Source organism: Mauremys mutica, chromosome 3 (genome assembly GCF_020497125.1).
Source record: "Mauremys mutica isolate MM-2020 ecotype Southern chromosome 3, ASM2049712v1, whole genome shotgun sequence".
NCBI classification, from domain to species: Eukaryota; Metazoa; Chordata; order Testudines; family Geoemydidae; genus Mauremys; species Mauremys mutica.
In genome coordinates this window covers 7,933,368-7,956,266 of record NC_059074.1, presented here as the reverse complement: position 1 = coordinate 7,956,266, position 22,899 = coordinate 7,933,368, and the positions used below count along the sequence as shown (strand labels likewise).

Below are 22,899 nucleotides of genomic sequence, written 5' to 3'. Positions count from 1 at the left end.
TTGAATTTAATCAAATTGCAAACCTGACTTAAGTAATATTCTGAATCTGTCCTGCCACTGCGTGTGTTTGGCGGAGTCTGTCAGGTGGCACTGGTGATCCCAGAAGAGTCGCTGCATTCGAGTGGCTCGGGCTGTATGTGTTTAGTTTAATTATCAGTCAGCTGGTGTGGGAATCAAGTGGGAGAGCTGGCTCAGAATCCTTCGCCTGTCATGGCAGAAGCATGTGCTGGAGAGTACACACGCTGAATGTATTGCAAACATCCAGGAGCACATGGAACAGAGGAAGGGAGAGAGCGGGAGAGAGAGCTTCACAACAGCATGTTAGTCATCTGGTTGCTGCTCAGCCTGAAAACAGACTTGCCTAGCTGGAAATCTCTCAGGTAAGGAGAGCGGTCTGATGTCTTTAAGCCTCCAAAATGTGCGCTTTTTTTTTTTGGTTATTGTGAGCTAGTAACAAATTTGCTTCCCAAACCTTCAGAATTTCTGCCCCCGCTCCCCACCCCCTCTAGCTTTAAACGCTGGTATCCTTCACTGAAGACCTCAGCTGTTTCCAGGCAAACTACATTTTGCTAAAAGATCGGAGGGGATTCTGTACAAGGCAGAGAAGCTTTTAGTGTCGTTTTTGTCAGTGTTTATGTAAGTTACGTAACAGTGCAAACAAAAGATGATGTCCAGATAATTATATTTCAGTTTCTGAGGAAAAGTCCTTTTTACCATGAGCATTTTAGCTTAGATATTTTTTGATTGAACTTTTTTGGTGCTGTTTGCTTTACCTCCCCCCACCCCATAGCATTTAATAATGCTGCGCATTTTGGAATAACATACTAAAGTAGAAAATCACATATTTCAGCAGTGACCTTGAAAATCCATGCGTAAATGTTTAAACTGGCTAGATCTGGCAAGGATCCTCGCAGCAACTTGCAGAAGTAAGGACGTTAGTTTAAAGAGAGAGAGAGAGAGAGAGCTCCTTGCTTAAAGAAAAAATTGCCGATTGCTTAACATTTGTTAATCATTGATGAAATAATTTAAAGCAACAGATGAAGTTAATTATTTCACATGTATGTTGTTATAGAGAGCCCAAACCCAACTATCGCACAATTTGAAGGAAATCTTCCTATGAGAGAAATTCATTTTAGATTATTCTGTAAACAGGTTCCAAACGCTGAATTGTCTTTGGCATGTGCTTGAAATCATTTTCTGACTAAGGGCTCCAAGAATTTCTATAAATCCTGGAGGCAGATTTGGGAATATAGCAAATACAATGGAGCTGCAAGTTATTGTTTGCTGACACGGTGGTGCACTCTTATACAGTGATCTAGAGAAGGGGGTGGGAGGAGGGTTAGGCAGTAGCCCAGGACAGTGCAGTACAGTATGTCTTGCACACTGTTACAGAAAGGTCCTTCTGTGTGTTGGTGTACTTAAAAGTATACACAACCTGTTTATTCTAGTAGGTATGTACAGAGGCATTTATAGCTTCACCTAGACAGAATTGCGTATTCAAAGAAGATGGAATCAGCACAAATAATTGTGGTAAATGCTGGAGTGTGTCTGCAAGAGTACTTGTGTGCTTGAATATCCTTGTATATAGTGTGGTTTAGATGCTAAAAGATCCAGGCACACCTGCAGTCTGGCACTATATGCAAATATTAAACAAGATGGTAGTATCCTGACCTCTAGATCAGGAGGTCATGGGTTCAGATCCCAGACTTATACTGCTACGGGTTGCGGTTTTTTAGATAAGATGTTAAACTGAATTGGGTGAAAACTACAGATCCCATGACTCTTTTCAAAAAGAGTAGCCCTGTGTCCTAGCCGTGTGTCCTGGCCAATAGAACTGGTTGTCAAGTCCATGGCTGTGTGAAAAATTGCTGCACACATACCACTGGCCATATTAATCTACACTTTGGGACGGGACTGTGTGTAGACAGCACCTAGCACATGGACTCTTTTAGATTACAAATAACTAATAAATGCAATCACTGCATCTAGCACGTTCATCATCATCATCATCATCATAATAGGAGATATACCAATCTCCTAGAACTGGAAGGGACCTTGAAATGTCATCGAGTCCAGCCCCCTGCCTTCACTAGCAGGACCAGTTTTTGCCCCAGATCCCTAAGTGGCCCCCTCACAACCCTGGGTTTAGCAGGCCAACATAGCGCAAAGTGAATCATTGTATACAATCATTTATTATAATACTGTAGCAAAGTATTTACATATGTACATCTCCGTCATAAACTGGACTGATGGAGAATAATGTCAGTTAGCATTTGTACAAACCTTTGGATCCTTAGCGTGCTGCACAAATACAAGCCAGTCACTGCCACGCCCTCCTGGGACAGAAATAGCGGATCACCAATTCCAACTCCACTGTCTCTCTCACCAGTCCTTGTTTTCTTTGACGGCACCAGCACAGTCACCAAATACACAAGAATAATCTCCTGGTGTTCAGTCTGTGGTTTTGCACTGCAGCATTGTATTACCATTATTTGTTTGTATTATGGGGTGCCTAGAGTCTCCAACCAAGACTGGGAACTGTTGTGTACAGACACATAGCAAGAGCCAGTCCTTGCCATGAAAAGCTTATGTTCTAAACAGTCAAGTTGAAGAGCGAGAAAAGGAAGCATTCCTCTGCCTTTTACAGGGGGCTCATTGAGGCACAGACAGATTGTGACTTGCTCAGTATCACAAAGGTAGCAGTGCGGAGCTGGGAATTTAACTCAATCACCTGAATCCCAGTCTGGTGTCTTAACTACAAGACCATCGTTCTTCTCTCTTGTCCATTCTGCCCTTGCATTACTGTGTTTTTATCTGCACAACCCCCTCATCCTACCCTTCAGTAGTCTCATGTATATGTCAAGGTTCATCCTCTCTATTACAGCTACAAACGCCATATGGGAGAGCTCTCGGGTCCAACAGGCAGTTTCCCATTACAACCCTGTGCAGTCAGTCTGTAAGGAAGGATGGGAGCCAGCTCCATGTGCTTCCAGTCAGCCAAGTATCTCATGGTGAACATTGTGAAATGCTCTGAGAACTCAAGGGCTTGTCTATACAGTCAATTAGTGCATGGCAAGCCAGGGTGTAAATCTACAGCGCACTAGCTCGCCGCACACTAATTTGCTGTGCGGACCCCGCTACCACACACTTTCAGATGGAGGTGTGTCAAAGTGCACTATGGATCTTTTTAGTGCGCGGTAGCAGGGTCCACACAGCGAGTTAGTGCATGGCATGCTGGTGCGCTGTAGAGTCACACCCTGGCTTGCTGCACACTAGCTTGCTGTATAGACAAGCCACTATTAGCATGAGAGGGTCTGTTCAATGGGCAGTTCTCTAATGGTGAAATCATTAGTCTAATTTGTCTAATGGTGCAGCCTGTGTGATGTCTGCCATATCCTTGTCTAAAACCTGACTTGGAAGGGTCTGAGATATTGGCAAGGCCAGGAGTTGCTGGAGGTGGCTTTGAGCTGTACTTAATTACTTTGTTCAAACGTGAGAAATCCAACATTGGATGTTGGTTGGCAAGGTGAATTTAGTCAGAGTACTGTTTCTTGAGTATTGGACAGGCTATCTGCTTCAAGGAGGCATGCTGTCTTCAAAGGAGATGTTAGCAGAGGGCTTTAGCATTTTTGAGATTTCACCAGTCAGGATGGGCACAGGACAGTATTGCATGTAGTGACTGGTGCCTCCTTCAGTAAGTTGAAGGAATTCTTGTTGCGTGTGGATCCTGGGAAGGAAGATGTTCTACTGTCAGTCTGATGTGTGGCCGTCAGTTCCTGGGATCCAGAGGGGTCATCCCAGACTTAGGTGATCTTGTCTGTGAAATAGGCAGATAATTGCCTTGATTGGCATGAACTGGAATCTGCAATTGGGAGGAGACATTATGTGTTGGCCACTAAATTGGCAGGCCTGCTGGTTGTGATTTAGTGCAGTGTTTTGCAACCTTTTTGTGCTGGTGACCCCCTTTGAACTTTAATTAATAAATAAATAAATCTCGACCCGCCCCCCACTAGAAAAAATTGCCAACCTCTACCTTAAGGTTGGGGCTCGGGCAAAACATGTAAATTAGCTTTGGTGGGCTCCCTGTGGTGTGGGGCCCCAGGCAATAGTCCTGTTTCCTACACCCTAATGCTGGCCCTGCTTGCGATTTTCCCCAACTAACCCATACTGCGAGGCCCAGGGGGTTGCGACCCCTTGGTTGAGAAACACTGCTCAAGTGGATTCCATGGTGGAAGAGATGTTCCTTAGCCTATTGTACAGCTGTGGCATAATCATTGGGCATCTTTCACAATCAGCATTTCAGATTCTTTTGCCACTGTGGTTCATGAAGACAGTAGTGGAGAGTGGATGCGTCAATGCCTGGTGTCAGTCACAGTGGACAGTCTGTTAGTGTAGTGTCCTCCTAACTACACAGTGTCTTGGCTCTTCAGTTAGCTAGTGGGGTCCATTAGGATGTTCTAGAGTTGACTGGGCCAGTGAGCCTCGAGGGGATGTCTGTCCTGGCACCAGCTTGTTTCACAGAATCATAGAATCTCAGGGTTGGAAGAGACCTCAGGAGGTCATCTAGTCCAACCCCCTGCTCAAAGCAGGACCAACCCCAACTAAATCATCCCAGCCAGGGCTTTGTCAAACTGGGCCTTAAAAACTTCTAAGAATGGAGTACAATATGTGCACAATATTTTAAAATTCTGCATCTTTTATTTGTCAAAATAACACAAAATAATCCCATCAGTTTAAATTATTTTGCTAATTTATTTCAAAATACCTGTCAGCAAGTATGTCTGTAACAATACAGACAACAAAAAAGACCCAGGAAATGTTTTTTTGAGAAATAGATTCCTTACGAGGCATATTAATACAGAACTGTGAGTAGTAATTCCTTTAAACTACAATACAGAAATGTGTTTCCGGCACCCCTCAGAAGCAGTGCAAAGGCTTTGGGGAGTCGGGTAATGGAGGAGCCGAGGGAGAGGGAAGTAATTGCTGGGAAGGAGCCTGGGAGTGAACCCTAGAGGGTTGTTGGGTGTGGGTGGGAGAAGAATGGAACAAGGGTTTTTTTTGCGGGGGGAGGGGGAGGAGGGATGGATTGTTAGGGAGTTGGGAGCCTCCCCCAGGAAGACCGTGGCTGACCACTAGCCTCTCCCATTCAGTCAGGCACATCTGCCCCTGTCCTCATGTGTTCCTTTGCCACCTCCTCCCTCTGTCCTCCTGCACCCCCTGTCCCCATGTGGCCCTGCACCCTCATTCCCATTCTGTCCCTGGTTCAGTGCTGTCATCCCGCTAGCTCCTGTGCCCAGGCTGTTGTCCTCCCTCACTAGCCCTTCTGATCCCGAGTCTGTGACCCCCCCCAGACGCCCTGTGTGACCCACTCTACTCAGCTGGCTGCTCCAGTCCGGAGCTGTCTGCCCTCTCTTCTGGCACCACAGCAGCCCCTGGTGGGCAAAAACTCTAACTGTAGTGCCTCCCCAGCAGAATTTATTTTCTGTGGGAGGCGGGAGGGGGCAGAAGAATCAGCAGGGGACATGAATTCTGCACATGTGCAGTGGTGCAGAATTCCCCCAGGAGTAAAACAATAGACAGGAAACATGGTGGATAACAAAACCCCTTTCCTTCCCCTTAAAAAAAGAGGTCTTTGCTTCAGATGAGGAGACTTCACCCTGGGAGGGTCAGTAATCCAAAATGTATAATTAAATTAGACCAATTTCCCCTGTGGGTGCATGGTTACTTAGGATACTTGCTATTGCAAACTTTAGGCGAAATCACTGCTGGCCTTTGCACCCATTGACTTTAATGAATGTACTTACGGGAGTAAGACGAGCAAGATTTAGCCCATATGTTTGCTAAATATAAAAATTGGCAGGGGTACCAGCTACCTTCCCCTTCAGAATGGTCTCAGGTTGACTCCTTTCACCATACTCACTTTATAACTTTGAACGAATGCTCTTTTAAAAAAAAATCAGTTTTTTGCACTATCATGATTGCTCCCTAAATGACAGCCTGAAACCTAAGCTCTGAGCTGAGTGCTTCCTACCAACTTGTTAGGCTTTTGAGATTTTCACACTCCGTACTGTGGGCATGTTCAGTGCTTAATTAGTTTGACTTTCATTATTCTTCCTGGCAAAAACATCAGAATCCAAAGGTTGTTCAAAGGGCATGAAGTGATGCAATTATATTTGCTCCTTTCTACCTTCTCTACAAGGTTAACTTCTCCAGCATTGTACTCCTGGGGATGCAATGCTAAAAAGTCCTCATGTACTTTGCTTCTGCTAACAGTTGTTTGGAACATATTTTTCCCTGACTTCTCAGGAAAATGTTGAGATTACATTTGCCGAACACGGTAACTTCAGAATCTGGTAAGTGCGGTAGTTGTCACAACCTTCCTCGTCATGGTGCGTGCCTGGAGTGTTGTGATGGGTGCACTATGTAAATCGAGAAATAAATGTAATTTCCAACTATGCCATTCCCTGCAACGATCCATTTCTGTTTACAAGGTTCAGTCTTCGTCCCTAAGCACTCCTCTATGGCCCTGGGGCTTAGTTAGAGTACAGCACTTGGCGTCACTGAATTCCACCTGGTCTCTTTCCTCAGACCTACTCAAGCACTGCAGCCCTCAAGGCAGCCAAAAAGTACAGACCCATTTCTCCCTCTCAGTATCTTTGGAAGAATGAAGATCTACTTAGCTAGCAGCGCTGTGGATGAGGGGATTGGTTGGAAACCTTAATTATCAAGACTGCTTTTAATTAAATGTGTAGCTTCAACCGTGAAAGTAAAATATTTGCAATTCAGGGCATTGGATTCAGTTGCAGTATTCTGGATCCATTTGACAGCCTTCTTCTGTCCTGCAGTTAGCAGAATATTTTCTGCATAGTTTCTGTTTTAGCTTTGGCTGTTACCAATTTTTTGTTGTTGTGTCCTTGCAATGCAGAATATGCGCCAATCCCCAATTCCATCTAAAAGAGTTAATGGCATACAAAAAGTATCATTTTAGAAGTTCTGATGGCTCACCCTCTACCTATCATCCCCATTCCTATGTTTGGCTGTTGAAGTAAGCAGTGACCTACTAGCCAGCTCTCCAGCTTCAGAGGAATCTGTTATTCAAAATAGGCTTTAAACATTTGCCTGCTCTGCTGTTGAACTGTTTAGAGCAGTGGTTTTCAACCTTTGGCCCGTGGACCCCTGGGGGTCTGTAGATTGTCCAAGATTGCCAAAGGGGGCTGCACCTCTATTTGACATTTTTAGGGGGTTCGCAAATGAAAAAAGGTTGAAAACCACTGGTTTAGAGAAACAACTTAGTAAAACCAGCATATGCAGATTGATGTGAGTGTGTGCTAGCAAAACCCTCTTGCAGTTCCTCCTTCCCATCTAGCTGCCTTTCACTAGTTCTCTGTTCTGCACTTGGGGTAAGTTCTAGCTTCAGACTTCAGGGGCTGTTTCTAGATACAGTATTTCCTCTTTTCAAACATTACCAGTGAAATGTACAGTAACTCCTTTTGACATGCATTGCCTTAGGCTGCAGAGTTATCCAGGGAGTTGTCAGATACCTTTGTGATCCATCCCTGTGTTGATTTTATCTATACTGCTCTCTGGAACCTGTGTCTGAGACTAACCTAGATATTAAAGTGAGGAAAATAGTTTATATGTTTAATATGAATTGCCTGTTTCTGAATAAAACATTGAGCTACTTTTAAAAAATATTAATAGTCAAAGGTTGTAAAGGATTCTGGGGAATGTGTAGGTACAAAGCTATGCAGTCTCAGCTACCTTTGATATGCTGCAGCTGTCATTGTTATATCTGTACAGTAAATAACTAGGTGGTGGATGGGAAGTGGAAACAGCACAGGACTTTCTTCCTATGTGTATGTACAGCATCTAGCACAATTGGACTTCTAGGTGCTATAGTAATACAAATATTATCCATTAAGGGCTTCCTGTAAAGAGGATCCTCTGGTTTGCTAAAAGGTACATAATTAATCTGCGTTCAGAATGGTGCCCAGACTTTTCCTGTTACCCCTCGTCCACTGTTTGCTTTTCCCACCGCTGTCTTTGTCTTTCCTTCCATGTTGGCCCTTAATCCTGGAACGCCTTGATCTGCAAGTTGCCTTCTTTCTCCATGTTCAGTCCCTTCCTTTCTGCCCACTTCTGCCATGATTGCTGACAAAAAACTCACCAGCCAGGGCGTCAGTGCAGTCATGAAAAGTATAATAGCGGCCCTCTGTGCTTTGTGCCATAAATTAACCCTTGCTGCACAATCACATACATTTATTGAAGTTAGCCCCCACCTCCTCCCCTACTGTCTTGTTACCTATTCATTACATCCTGCCTAATTCAGTTTATGAGCTTCTTGGGTCAGGGATCTTTCTGTTCTGGGAGGTGCCTGGCAAAGCTTTAGCACCGACAGAAGTAAATGATAGCTAATAACCTGATGAATTCCGATTTCCTGTGCAGTGTTGCTGTTTTCTTGGTCCATATGATAGTCCTAAAAAGCAGCAGCTGAGGCCAAGGCACGCCTTCTCTAAACTTAACTCCTCGGGCAGGAGAGATACAATAGATTGCAGTGCCTGACAAAGAAAATAGTAAAAGCATCATTACAGACTATGGTTCATCCTTCAGCTCAGCACTGACGTGGCACCTGCTACTGGAGGTGGTGACAAACCTGCCTGACAGTTCAGGTTCCATAATGGCTGCTGCTCAGAAAATGGAGCTGTCCAAGCCTGCACTTCTTTGCTCCTCCTCCTGGGTTTTCCACGTTATTCCTCCTCATCCTGCACTTTGGCAAATCATCACTTCATGTGGTAATGCTGCTGCCCTATCATGCACTAAGCACGCTGACAGGGAAGGTGTCTGGGATACATCTGTGTACCATAGGGAAGGGGGCCCTTTGTCCACTACCTTTTCTGGCCCGTGTGTCCCTGTATCATTGCCATCAGACCGTGCTGTCAATAGAGAGGATGGCTGAAAGCCTATCAGAAATTTGCTCGTTACCTCTAGTTTAAGCCTCCAGTCCTTGCGATGGCAAAAAAAACCCAAAACCCAAGCCACAAACCAACAACTTTTAACAAGTCCCATAGCTGGGCGTGGAATGTTATTACCTCCTTCCTATCCTGGACTCAATGGTAGTTTCAGTGGTAGTGGGGGAAAAAGGAAGGTGGAACATAAGTCTATTCCCCTCTTTTTTATAAGGATGCCCAGAAGATTGATCACCATAACCTGGTTAGATTATGGACCATAAAGTTTAACTTCTAAATCTGGATAGGGCCCTGGACTGGGAGTCAGGAGATGTGGGTACAGCTCTGCCACTGACCTGCTGCATGATCTTGAACAAATCCCTTAACATCTTTATGGCTGTTTCAGTTGGCACACATTGTCTGTTTACCCTGTAAACTCTTGGGTTGGGGCTGTCTCTTACTGTGTGTTTGTGCGGTGCCCAGCACAATAAGGCCCCCAACTTGATTGGAGCCTCTTGGCACTACTGTAATACAGGTAACAAATACAAAGATTAATAAATCAAACTAGCTGTTATGTTTCTAAATACACATATGTCACCATTGTGTAGACCCTTTCCCTTCTCTCCACCCACTTTAAAAAAAATACATTAAATCTGAATAACTGTAGCAAGCAAGAACTAAGAGTTCCTTTTCTGAGAGTTTCTCCGGCATCGTGATTATCTGAAACTTCTTAAGTAAGCTCCTACTGCAATAGTAGAGTACAGATAATTCTCCTCTTTACCCATCCAAGCTATCATTATGCTTGAAGGATGGTTGATCCACAGACACAACTTAGTTTTAAAATAATGGGATCTGAGTTCTTTGGAGTTGGTTTACATTGTGTAGATCCCAATCACTCTGCTGCATAATGCAGCTTAAAATATACCAGGAAAAATGGTCATGGGGGGGTACAGCACTCAGAGTCCTCTCAGTGGTATAAAGTTTACTTCTCAGTCCGATGGTAAAGCCCATTGTTTGTCTTCCAGTCCTACACCTCTGATCAGAACACAGGAGTCTCTGGGTGCTGCTACAGGATAAATATTAGTTTATAATGAGGTCAATGATTGATTTCTGAAAAAAAAGACCGTGTAGATTTTCATAAAATTAGAAATAAAAGTATTGGCTGATCTTCTTCTTCCTCCCCATTCCCAAAGCAGGATTTTCATCTGATTTAAATGATTCAAGCTGGGGGCTTCCCACCGTAGACCCTGAGATTCCACATTCCTCTTTTTTCCTAGGTCCAGATTCTACCACTCAGCTCAATTTGACGCGAGCCCCTTACTCCACAAAAAGGCCCATTGAGTTCAGTGGCCAGGTACTTGTGGAATAAGGTATTACCCAATCTGTATTGTTGTCCATAGTGTTTACACCCTTCAAATTCTTGGAAGATTATGAAGTCACCTTCCTTCCTTCCCCCTGTCACAGTCCTTTGGCTAAACGATATGCATTTAGTTCTTTTAATGTCTTTCTTATAAATCCCTATAGCCCCATGGTCATTTAATGTTGCTCTTCTCTGAACTGCGTCTGTTTGTCAATATCTTTCTGATATTGAGACATTGATGCTGTATACAAAACTGTCATCTTCATTCTCCATGACATGATGCTTCTGTATACGCAACCCCAAATTACATTAGTTTGCAATTTTTATATCTGATTTTTTTTGCCCAGTATTATCATGAGGTCTCACTTCTGTAGTAAGTTTCTGTCCCCAGTGATGGTCGCATCTCTTCCAAATTTAGTATCCTGTGCAAATTTCAGTAGCTTGCTGATACTTAATGAAGATATTTATTAAGACTGGACCTAATAGAAATCCCATTGACACTGCACTAAACACGTCCCCTGCAACTCTGTGCTTGGTTATTTATCATGACCTTGTCTATGGTCTGCAAGCCTGTTTCACTCCATGGGAAAAGTGCTCCTTTCTGAGCCAATCTGAATGATTGGAGGAGTGTAACTCTTAAGCACATAAAAACAAAAGCAAAGGTCTCCTACATCAGTGTGAATGTAATGCAAGAAAGAGAGATACAGCATACATTAATATCGGAGATGGAATCCTCTTTGATATAGAGGTTTACCATAATAATTTACTTATATTTCCCTGTTTAAAAAATGCATCCCCCATTGCCTTGAGGTGCGTGTATTAAAAACTATGAAGGCTCATTCCTGTACAATTGGATCAGAGCCAACTGACAAAGAACTCCCCCTCTCTTTAGTGGCTAGATGCTACTGGCTATATTTCAAAGAATACAATTGCATAAGGCTTCCCTCAGTGTTGATACTGTTCTTTAGCCAGGAATAACAGCCACTCACCTCTTCCCTCTCACTCCCAGAAATAGGCATAGGCTTTAAATCAGGATTGGACGTCTTTCTGTAAGATCTGCTCTAGCTCAACCAGAAGTAATTGGCATTGAGCAGGAATCACTGAGTGAGGTTCTCTGGCCTATGTTATGCACGAGGTCAGACTAGATGATCATAATGGTCCTTTATGGGTTTAAAATCTGTGAAAATTAAATGGCCATTTTGTGTCTTGCTCTGTAACCCATCACTCAGACTTTGTTAGATAATAGGCAATAGATCTGTCTATTGTAGGTATTTATATGGAACCAGTAATATTTTTCTAGGAGTTGATTTGCATAGACTTGCACCACGTTTCATATGCTTTTCCTTTATTTTGAAGAGGTTATTAATGTTCTTCTTTTTCTAGCTGAATTTTCTTTTAAATATTTCATTGTAAGACCTTTTTAAAAACAAAAAGCTTCCTTTTCTAGAAGAAAAGAAACCTAATTCAGATGTATTCTCGTAATTCAGACTTCCCAGTGTCTTCCCTTCTCTTGACTTAAAAAAGCTGCAGTACAGCACTTAGCTTGATCCACAATATATTTAGTTGAATGAGGGGAGGACATCAATTATGAAAGTGAAGCACTCAGCTGCTTTGATAAGCTGTTTGCTTTGGTCATGGGTAGTTGAATGTTGGATCGTAAAACACTGGTGAATGGAAACTCAAATCCCTGTGATACCTATAAAGAGGAATATCCATAGGATCATTGGGGAAGGAAAACAGGATACTTTAAAAACTTCTTTGTGATACACTGGGATAAGAATGCTTATTAGAGGGTAAACTAGAAAAATGGTAAATTTATTTAAAAAATATAGGGAGTGTCCCTCCACAAAGCAAATGTAGCTAAAAGAAACCAGCTAAATGTTAAATCTCAAAGTTTGGGGTGCAGGTTGTGAATAAAGAAATGTTTAATAAAAAGACCAAGGAGGTAAATCATTTGCATTGAAAACAATGAATTTGTGGAATGCTGTGCCACAGTGGTGGTTCTAAAAATAAATAATATGGTTGTGTTCAGAAAAGGAGTGCTATTTATGAGGTGCAACTTATTTTCCATAGCAGTTGTCACACAACAGAACAAGGAGTAATGGTCTCAAGTTGCTGTGGGGGAGATTTAGGTTGGATGTTAGGAAAAACTATTTCACTAGGAGAGTGGTGAAGCCCTGGAATGGGTTACCTAGGGAGGTGGTGGAATCTCCTTCCTTAGAGATTTTTAAGGTCAGGCTTGACGAAGCCCTGGCTGAGTTGATTTAGTTGGGAATTGGTCTTGCTTTGAGCAGGGGATTGAACTAGATGACCTCCTCAGGTCCCTTCCAACGCTGATATTCTATGATTCTATGCAATTGTAAAGGGAGAGATAAATTAAGAGGTAATGGTGAGGGAGAAAAGATGGAGGGTTCAAAAGTCAGAGATACAGAAAACCTGCTCCAGAGGAAGGGAGCTGCAGTGGAGAAGGCTCTCATATCAACGATACTGAGACTGAGCAGATAGAAGAGCAGTGCTGGATGAACATGGAGAAGCAGTAGTGAGATAGGTCTCTGAGAACTAGAGCTAGATGGCTGGGTCAGATTCAATGGGCCTTTGAAATCTCTTCAAACCTTTCAGGTTCCTATGGAGTTCAGTGTGTGTCTTAAAAAATCAACCCAGTTAATTGCTGGTCTGTCTATAATATTTTGTCCAATATGTGATGTTGTAACCCCATGAGTAAAGCAGTTATGCAGCATCCCATCCAATGGCATTAATGCTCTCAAAACATTTTGATTCTGGTGAGGGGATCAGCCACCTAACCAGGAGAGAGGTTATATTAGAATGGAGATGAGAATTGGGTACCTCCTGCTTGGTTCCAGGGTTGTGACCGTTGGGTTGCTTCTGTAACCATTGCAGGAAACTTGCTCATCTTGGACCGTGTTATGCATTTACGTGAGAAGCAGTTACTCTTATGAGAGCGTGTGTGTGCGCATGCACACACAATATGCCAGCCCACCCATGTTCTAGAGCACAATCTTTCCTAGGGATGAGCAGTAGGTGTCAGCTGCAGCTGCTGCTTATCTTGGGTGGAATTTTTCTCCTTCTGTCACAGTAATCTAAGTAGCAAAGAGCTTGGTGTTTACATTGTTCTGTACACCTGCTCATTTTCTTTATAGAGTTGACATCTAACTTCTGACGCGTTGATAGGTCATGCTGCTATTAACAACTGTGGAAAAGCAGAAGGCAACGCTAGTCTCATGTTTTCAGAGAGGGAAGGAAAATCTGCACCAGTCAGTCACTGAAATTTCTAGGAGATTTAATAAATACGTTTCACTTCTGTAACATGAAATCTATGGAGTGGTCCCCATGGAAAAAGTCAATGTTTGCCTGTGGTTACCATGGTCGCCTCCTACTCCTAGTATAGGAGAGGTAATGGTGGAATCTCAAGTACTGCTGTGGGAAATGGTGACTTGTTAATGGTGACTACCATATGTGGATTCCTATTCAAGGCTTTGTGTGGCATTTAAACTTGAAACGAGGGTAGAACGTTGAATTGTAAGAAGTAGCCTCGATTTTATCAATCTTCATACACAATATTTCAAGAAATGTTGGATCTCCAGGATACTATTGCTAGGTTTATTTTGCAAATGCTCATGTGTTTAGTTATATGAAGATGAATCGAAATAATTGTGAAGAACATTGACTCAGTCAAGGGGGATAGGCGAGCAGCAATGCTCAGCACAGAGCCAGAGAAGGTGGAGCAAAAGTGACTTTACATCAACGATACTGGAGCTGGTTCAGCTTTGGTACAATGTACAGCAGCGCTGTGAGGCTTCTGTAAGTAGAGCCCAACTGCCAGTGGCCCTAAGGGCTCTTCCAACACCTGGGGGTTGCTGGAAGCACAGTGATGCTCTGGTCACGCTCCCAGCATGCTCCTGCTGGAAATGGAGATTACCAGCCCAATGCCATTCAGGGATTCCCTACACTGGGGAAATCCTCAGCTGGCTGGTTAGGCATCTTTATGCCCCTTTATGGCAACAGAATGGCACAAAGGAACTGTACTGAGGCACAGGATTGTGCCAGCCGTAGCTCAGGTTTTATATTTTGCCATTTTTTCACTTTAATCAAGTGTCAACCCTTCTAGGAGGCAAATAGCTAGTAACTGTGGGCTTGCAGCAACTTCACTCCGAGGTGTATGAGGCACAACCAACACTGTGAAGTTTGAGGCTGAGTTTTTCCAAGGAGGCTTTTTCTCTCTCCCCACCTCCCCCCAAACAGTGAATGTGTTCTACCCCAAGATAACTAATGCTTATTCGCTATCTCACTGAGAGATCCTAGTGGAGACAAGACAGCTGTAGTTTTTACCACGAGGTAGCTCGGTGAGACCCGCACTATATCCCTGCCCATAGAATCGTAGGGCTAGAAGGGGACCGCAAGGGTCACCTAGTCTAACCCTCAGCCAAGAAGCAGGATTTGTTGTGTCTAAACCACCCAAGACAGATGGCTCCAGTCTCCTTTTGAAAATCTCCAGTGAAGGAGCTTCCACAACCTCCCCAGGCGTCTGTTCCATTGCCCTGCTGTTCTTACAGTTAGGAAGTTTTTCCTAGGTTTAAGCTAAATCTGCTATGCTGCAGTTTGCCATTGCCCCACAACATAGCTCTCTGCTGAAGTGGGGTTGGTGGGTATCACAATTAACACCCCAGCAAGGTGAATGGGGCAGTTCACGGCTCTCAGGATTTCTGTGTTAGGCTCTGTACTCATGCAGAAATCACCATATCAAAATGGGAAATGACTGCCTAGGGAGGAGTACTGCAGAAAAGGATCTGGGGCTCATAGTGGATCACAAGCTAAATATGAGTCAAGAGTGTACCACTGTTGCAAAAAAAGCAAACTTCGTTCTGGGATGTATTAGCAGGAGTATTGTAAACAAGACACGAGAAGTAATTCTTCCGCTCTACTCTGTGCTGATTAGGCCTCAACTGGAGTATTGTGTCCAGTTCTGGGTGTCACATTTCAGGAAAGATGTGGACAAATTGGAGAAAGGCGAGAGAAGAACAACAAAAATGATTAAAGGTCTACAACACATGACCTATGAGGGAAGATTGAAAAAATTGGGTTTGTTTAGTCTGGAGAAGAGAAGACTGAGAGGGGACATAACAGTTTTCAAGTACATAAAAGGTTGTTACAAGGAGGAGGGAGAAAAATCGTTGTTCTTAACCTCTGAGGATAGGACAAGAAGTAATGGGCTTAAATTGCAGCAAGGGCCGTTTAGGTTGGACATTAGGAAAAACTTCTCATTGGTCAGAGTGGTTAAGCACTGAAATAAATTACCTAGGGAGGTTGTAGAATCTCCATCACTGGGGATTTTTAAGAGAAGGTTGGACCGAACACCTGTCAGGGATGGTCTAAATAATACTTAGTCCTGCCTTGAGTGCAGGGGACTGGACTAGATGACCTCTCGAGGTCCCTTCCATTCCAGTTCTATGATTCAATGATATCAGTTATCTGTGGTTCAGGTTTTCAAGTTTTTTCTTTACAGTCATGAGTGCTAAAAATTTTGTAAACCAAAGTTGAGATTCTGAAATGATGTTCCCTCCTAACCTTGATCTCCCATCAGTCCTCACTGCTGCTCACTCCTTTTCCATCCCCAATTGATCAAGAATGTCACTGCTAAAGTTCTCTTCTCCTGTCATTTCATCTCTCTACTCCTTGAATCTCCTCATTCCCACCAGCGTCAATAAGATCAGAATTAAGCCGTGTGTTGGTGTGTAAGTGTATAGCATAAATTTCACTGTGGTTCAGGTGAGGTTACAGTGTGGAGGCTGCCCTGGTCAGTCAGTAACTATCTGCCCAACACAATGGACGGGCGTGGCCTTGTCCTTGTTGATAGCAAGGAATTTATTGGAAGCATATAATGTCATTGATCATCAGATTTTTCTCCATCTCTGGACTGTTTTTTTTTGTTTTTTTTTTTAAAGTTCAGATTGAACCTGATGGAACGAGCCAGTAGGCACTGATGGATGAATTGTCATTGGGTGTTGCTGGGATTATGTGTAGAGTTCTCCAAAGGTTAAGACTGGTGCAATGCTCCTTTGTTTCTGTAGCGTGTGAGAGACTTGGGCTGGGATATTACTCTTACACAGATTATACCTAATTATATACATGTCTCCAGGTTCAAAATGGGGGTTAAGTGTTTTGTCACTTGCATCATGAAAATGCAGAATTAGATGGCTGTGAACTGGCTAAGGCTGTTCCCCAGCAAGACCAAAATCATGCTGATTGGGTCAGAGAGAAACTGTAGGGAGAGAATCATTCCTCAAGACCTCTATATAGTTGGCATTTTAGTACCTTTCCTGGAGTTGTTAAAATGGGTGCCATACCCCAGTGTGTGATGGGGAGTCATTTCAGGGGACTGAAATCTAGGCAGAGATCTTGATCATGCCTGATGTTGGGTCAGCTACTTGTTGTGGTTAGAGCTGTTAGGAATATCAGACTGAGGCCCTGTCTTACCTGCTGATGTGGTAATTCTGATGCGTTTCTTGGAGACAACAATGTTAAACTACTGCAATAGGTTTTATTGTGGGGTACTAGAAAGACAGCTTGTTAGATTACTCCCCGGGGAATTCTGCACCAAAAATTTAAAAATTCTGTGCACAATATTTTAAAATTCTGCATATTTTATTTGTCAAAATAACACAAAATAATCATGCCAGTTTCAATTATTTTGGTAATTTATTTTAAAATGCCTGTCTGGAAGTATGTCGGTATAATACAGAAATGTATTTCCCGCACTCCTCAGAAGCAGTGCAAATGCTTGGGGGAATCAGGGGTAATGGAGGAGCCGAGGGAGAGGGAAGTAATTGCTGGGAAGGCACCTCGGAGTGAACCCTGGAGGGTTGTTGGGTGTGGGTGAGAGAAGTATGGAACAGGTTTATTGAGGGGGTTGGGGGATTGTTAAGAAGTTGGGGAGCCTCCCCCATGCAGACCCTGGCTGACCTCCCATTCAGTCAGGCACATCTGCAGGCATTGCGGTGTGAGGATGGCAGTCACTGCCCCTTCCCTGGCTACAACTGGCTACTCTGGCTCTGAGCTGTTTGTCCTCTCTTCTGTTACCACAGCAGCCCCTGGTGGGTGAAATGTGTATCTACAGTGCCTCTCCAGCAGAATCTATTTTCTGAGGGGAAAAAAGATCTGTGGGGGACACGAATTCTGCATATGCATAGTGGCACAGAATTCCCCCAGGAGTATTAGACTGAGTCTCCTCTTTGCTGCTTTCTCTCTCCTGCTACAGATTGCATTTAAGATTCTAGTTGTAACCATTAAGGCTTCTATCAATGGACCAGTTTCCCAACATCTTTCTGAACTTCTAGCTTCTGATATACCATATCACAACCTGAGCTCAGCAGAAGCTCCCAGTTTGTGTACTTTGGGCTTTCTGCCTTGCTGTACCTTTTGCACAGCAGGTTGGTTTTATTTATGTTGTCATTCCAGTTATTTAAACTTTGTTTGTTGTCCTTTGATCTGTACTTGTTTTAAAACTCCTAGGATACTTTTGTAAGTGGTGTAGTATGTAATAATGAACTGTTATATTATGGACACATCCTGTATTTAGATTATATTCCACAAGGGGGTTTTCTTTTCATGGCATTTGAGTTCAGGATGTTCTTCATGGTTGGCCTTAACTTAAGGGATGGCAAGGTATTCTGGAGTTGTCACTAACCATTTAATGTGGAGCAGTCTTGGTGTCATTTAACCCATGTGCTCATTTACTCTTTCATACAGCTACCATCTTGATATTTTCCTTTAGCTGGGATTGCCACGTGGGTGCTATTGGAAACACACAATGATAATGACTGGATTTAAACCAATACTGCAATAACCACATTGCCATTCTGCAAATGCAGGGCAGCAAACATCCTTGGCTTGTCCTTTCTGAGAATTCAGGCTTGTTGCATCAGAAACGTATAAGCTTATCAGGCCTCGGGAGTAAGAATCCTAAAGTCACTCCTGAACTTAAGTCCTCTGGGTGCTTGCTGATTCTCTTCCTGTTGCCCTTCAAACCACTGGGGCTAACTTGTTAGAGGAAAGTTGTAGACTTGCACCTAAGCTGGACTGACCACTTCTGATTGCCCCTGTTTAATACTCTTTTTTGTAACACTTTAAGGATATGTCTACACAGGAAAGAAAAACCCGCAGCTAGCCAGCGCCAGCTGACTCGTGCTGGGGCTGCAGGGCTGTTTCATTGCTGTGTAGACTTCTGGGTTCGGGCCAGAGTGTCGACTTCTGGGTTCGGGCCCCACAGCTGTAGCCCCATCAGCCTGAGGCCGGCTTCGGTGTCTAGTTACTGGGTAAACATACCCTAAGCCAGTGGTTCTCAAACTTTTGTACTGGTGACGCCTTTCACACAGCAAACCTCTGAGTGTGACACCCCCCCATATAAATTAAAAACACTTATTTTATATTTAACACTATTATAAATGCTGGAGGTGAAGTGGAGTTTGGGGTGGAGGCTGTCAGCTTGTGACACCCTACATACTAACCTTGTGACCCCCGAGGGGACATGACCCACAGTTTGAGAACTCCTGCCCTAAGATACACCAATTATATGTCTACCTTCCAGTTACTGTGTAACCAAGACAGAGTTACAGTAACTTTTTTGAAATCTCATTCACTTCCACCACAATTCAATTTCTGCTACGTGAACACCAGTATGTGTGCGCATCCGGCCTAAATATTTTATTCTCCCCATAGAGAAAATTATGCAATCATGGCATGTAATTCACAAATGTAGTATTAAACTAAGTGTATAATCTTCTGTAAGTACAAGAGAATTCATGTTGTTATCCCTTGCAGAAGTTGTATAAATTAATCCAGTTTTTCAGCTGCTACTGGGAAAAAAGGTTACGGATCTTACAGCTGAACTTTGTATCTTATCTCCACTGTAAACATGGCCAGATCATACTGTTGGTTTTCAGAGACAAGCAACCCTGCAGGGCTACACAAGGGCTGCCTCAGTAGTGTGCGTTCTCTCTCTCTCTCTCTCTCTCTCTCTCTCTCTCTCTTTTTTGTTGTTTAATTATTGTATCTCATCCAAGCTAAGAAGTTAGTTAATATTGTCTCCTTAGCTCAAATTTAATGCCCAACCAGAGATCGGAGCCTCTTTGGACTAGGCCAGCAGTTCTCAAACGTCACTGCACCGCGACCCCCTTTGACAACAAAAATGACTACTTGATCCCGGGGGGGGGAGGCTTGATCTCTAAATAGGGGCCTCTAGAAGCTGCCTTAATGCAAATAACAAATGATAATCCATTCTGCTAGGGTCCTCTCTGTTCAACCATTAGTTGACCTACTGGTATATTCCAAACATCTAAAACTCCAATTGAAGCCTGCTTCTGCATAGGGGAACCTGCAGTGCACAACATGGCTCTGATCCTGCAAAAACACACACGAGAAGTAGTCCCATTGAACTAAAGAACTTACTTGCAGGCATGTGTGGAGGATTGGGGCCCATACCTGTTGCTGAAGGTATGCCTTTCGCAGTGGGTGATGCCACTGTCACTGCTCCTGTTGTGCTTCTGCTCTGTCCCAGATATGCATGAGACATGTCCCCTATATCCATTAACCAAATATTGAACCACTCTGGGCTGGATCGTACTCTCATTGAAGCCAATAGGACGGGGTCCTAAATCAAAAAGAAGAGCTAAAATTTCGTGTTAGTTTGAGGGTGTGTCTGTACTACCTGCCGGATTGGCGGGCAGCGATCGATCCAGTGGGGGTTGATTTATCGCGTCTAGTCTAGACGCGATAAATCGACCCTCGAGCCCTTTCTCATCGACTCCTGTACTCCACTGCCGCGAGAGGCGCAGGCAGAGTCGATGGGGGAGCAGCAGCAGTTGACTCACGGTAGTGAATTGATCTAAGTACGTCGACTTCAGCTACATTATTCACGTAGCTAGTGTAGACCAGGCCTGAGAGTGAAATTCACCCCTGTGCAGAGGAACAGCACAAGGCTTAGGCACCATGTAAGCCCAGAGTCTTAAGGACTCGGGCATTTTGCTGTCCTCCTGCACAGGGATATATTTTATTTCCTGTACTCACCACTGTTAGTTGACCTTAAAAGGGTGTGTTTGGAGGAGGCACTTCTTTTACAAGCTTGAGCATGGGGGGGAAGATGAAAATTAGTGGAGTGACACATTATTAAAATTGTATAAACCTAACCTTGACTCTCACCTTTTCAAAGGGTTTCTTTCTTCACTGTTGTTCAGTTCCGGCGCGGTATAACCACTTCTCTAACCTTGCTACCGGCCCTGCTGCTTCCAAACATTTTTAAATGCACAGGATGCAGCCTTTGAGGGAGTAGAAGGGTAAAGTAGTTCTGACCCCCACCCCCCTTTTTTTTTTAACAATAGGGCAGCTCAGAGAGAGTGGATGTTTACAAATAAGATAGAGGCTTATAAAGCACCTTGGGGTCTGGGTTTTTTTGGGATGAATCATAGAATATCAGGGTTGGAAGGGACCTCAGGAGGTCTCTAATCCAGCCCCCTGCTTAAAGCAGGGCCAATCCCCAGATAGATTTTTGCCCCAGATCCCTAAATGGCCCCCTCAAGGATTGAACTCACAACCCTGGGTTTAGCAGGCCAGTGCTCAAACCACTGAGCTATCCCTGTATACATGAGAGTTGCTATTTTACCTAGAAAACATGAATCCAGAATCAGAAATTAGCTGCCAGGTGTTGTCAATGCAGTTTCCAAAAAACAAAATAGTGTGCAGATAAAGGAATCTGTGTGTGATTTATTAAAATGAGTCACCATGCTAGGACTGCATGGGATTCAAAATTGCACTTGGAGGTCAGCATTTCTTAAGCTGGAATTTGTTTATGCTGTGGAGTTTCTTGTGGGTTTGGTGTTTCAGAACAATACTGTGCACAGGTTGTACAGTGAAATTCAAGCATAAAACTAATTGTACAAAGCATGTATTGAGTAAAACTCATCCCTTTGCACAGGGCCAGCTTCAAGCCCGTGTACCACTTAGACCCAATAAGGCACTGGACTGAGACTCAGAAGATCGGGGTGCAATTTCCAGCTCTCCCAGACTTCTTGTGTGACCTTGAGCAAGTCATTTAATTTCTCTGTGCCTCAGTTCTCCATCTTTAAAATGGGGAACTAATAATGCTTCCTGTGTCTGTTTAGACTGGTAAGCTCTATGGGGCATAGCCTGTCCCTTACTCTGTGTGTATAATGCCTGGCACAGTGGAGCACTGATCTGTGGCCATAGAGAACAGGAGCAATGTCAGTAACAACTTCAGTCACTGCTATGGAAGTGTTAACATTTTAAAAAGTGTAATATTTTTCTAGCAGCAGAGGTGGGGATGTGGTCAAGTAATTATTGTTTGTATTACGATAGAATCTAGAAACCCCAAACAGGGTGGGGTCCCATTGTGCTAAGGGCTGTATAGACTTATAAAATAATGACAGTCCTTGGCCCTGATCTCGGTTTTGGGGCAGGTAGGCGCAGCCATAATTATTATGATTATAATTAATAGTAAAAACGTGCACAATGTTTTTTGAATGAACTGGTGCCCCCTCCTATTGTGGTTCAAGCAACAACAGTTAAATTCGGAGCTAGACTTCCATTGTTGTTTGGGGTGCACAAACTGGGAAACAAAACGAACAGAAAAAGGCCATGCATGTGCACTCTCAAGAAAGCTCTTTAGGGCCCATTGAAATCCGAACAGCATCCAGGTTGGAAGCTCACATTCAGCCTAGAGCATTTGGATTCTTCCCTTCCCCAGCACCCACTCCTTATATCTGTTAACAACAAACAAATGTTTTAATGCCTCTTTTCTATTTATATATATGTTAAAAAAATCTATGCTAGCATTCATAAACAACCCTATAATAATAAACCAGTTGGCATGCTTAGGGAAAACAGCTGGTATAAGAAACAAATTTGAATCTCTAATGGGTTCTTAATGAGTAAAACAAAACAAAGTGCTTGTAATACTGGAAGAAGATATTTAAAATAGTGTAAAGTGCCTGAACAGTGTTGTCCTACACTTAGGTATATGGTGAACTGGAGAACCGCCTTGACCTCCTTTCATATGCCATATTAATTTATATACACAGATGGCGGTAGTAAAATAACCCCACTAATTTGAAATTATGGCCCATACAGTTCTAAATTAAAAATAATTTCAGGGATCACTGTCTTGTCTAGTGTCTAGGCACTGACCATTTTTCAGCTGTCGTCTCTTCTATAGTGTTGTATCCCGTGTGCTTCCATGCTGAAATTAATACAAAGCTGCTTTTAATCGAGCACCTTTGCAAGGACGTAGAAGTTTACACAGCAGGGTCCTGGTCCATGATTGGTGTGCTCCTAGGCACTATGATAATTTAAATAATAATATGAGGTGAGGAGAGATTGCCTGTCTTGCTGTGGTTTGTTGCCTCAGTTGAGATGAGCTTACATGCTTGAACTGGAGTCCTGTTGTTATAAGCGAGTTGGGCCTGCTAGCAGGATATTCTCTGTGAGGGGCGCCTCAGCATTGAAACTGGCTCACCCTTCCCCCAACCCCCACTCCAAATCTGAAATAGCCCAAATCTTAAGACCTTC

At 43.4% G+C, this 22,899-nt stretch overlaps 1 protein-coding gene across 9 annotated transcripts in view; it reads left to right on the top strand.

Annotated features, from left to right (window-relative positions):
- The window catches only part of NCOA1 (nuclear receptor coactivator 1), a 342,124-nt gene that overhangs the window by 170,672 nt on the left and 148,553 nt on the right, over positions 1–22,899 (top strand). The window contains exon 1 of one of the 9 annotated variants that reach the window (XM_045009599.1): positions 236–380. The exons of the other annotated variants lie outside the window; for them this stretch is intronic. The gene's annotated coding sequence lies outside the window, so the exon portion shown is untranslated. Of the gene's footprint in view, positions 1–235; positions 381–22,899 lie in introns of those variants that run through there. 9 annotated transcript variants of the gene reach the window in all.